Source organism: Fulmarus glacialis, unplaced genomic scaffold (assembly GCF_000690835.1).
Source record: "Fulmarus glacialis isolate BGI_N327 unplaced genomic scaffold, ASM69083v1 scaffold7268, whole genome shotgun sequence".
NCBI classification, from domain to species: Eukaryota; Metazoa; Chordata; class Aves; order Procellariiformes; family Procellariidae; genus Fulmarus; species Fulmarus glacialis.
In genome coordinates this window covers 744-1,477 of record NW_009226236.1, presented here as the reverse complement: position 1 = coordinate 1,477, position 734 = coordinate 744, and positions in this window count along the sequence as shown.

Below are 734 nucleotides of genomic sequence, written 5' to 3'. Positions count from 1 at the left end.
TCCCCACCATGGCCTTGCTCTTGCTGCCCTGTGCTGGAGGTGGCTGTGCCTCGTGTCCCAGCGCAGCCGTCCCTTAGAGCCCCAGGTCTGAGCCCCTCCCCGATCATTTGAGGACGGGATGACCCCCAGCAGCCCTGTCTCTGCCCTGCACTGCAAGTCTGAGGTCCCCTGCACTCCCCAGCTGGCATCCAGGGCCCTGCCGGGTGCCTCCCTGCCCTCCTCCAAGCCCAGCTGCGCCAGGGCCCCCCGGGCCCTCACCCCAGGGGGGTTCAGCCCTGCTGAAACTGCCATTCCAGCACCAAGAGGTGGGGTCGTGCCATGGGCCGGGGAACTGGGCCAAAGCTTTGCCTTCAAGCCCTAGGAAGGGACATTTCCCGTGGGCACAGCAGCTCCAGGGCCGTGCGCGAGGCTGCCAGGGCAGAGCAGGGCTGGCCAGGGGCTGCTCTGTCGTGCTGCAAAAGGAGCTCACGGGCTACTCCAGCATTGGCTGTGTTTGCCCAGGGCTGGCCCACAGGGCTCAGGCTCAGTCTGTGCAGGAGCCCCCCAGCACCTCTGGACCCCCGGGAAGCCCCTGGCCCTGGGCAATGTCCCACCACGGTCCCATGAGAGCAGGGGCTGCCTAGCACCCTGACCCCATCGCCATCCTGTGTGGGGAGTTGTCGTCTCCTCCTCATGGTGCTCGCCCATGGCTCAGGTGCCCTGGCCAGTTTAGCTGCGTCCAGCTGGGGGCTTTG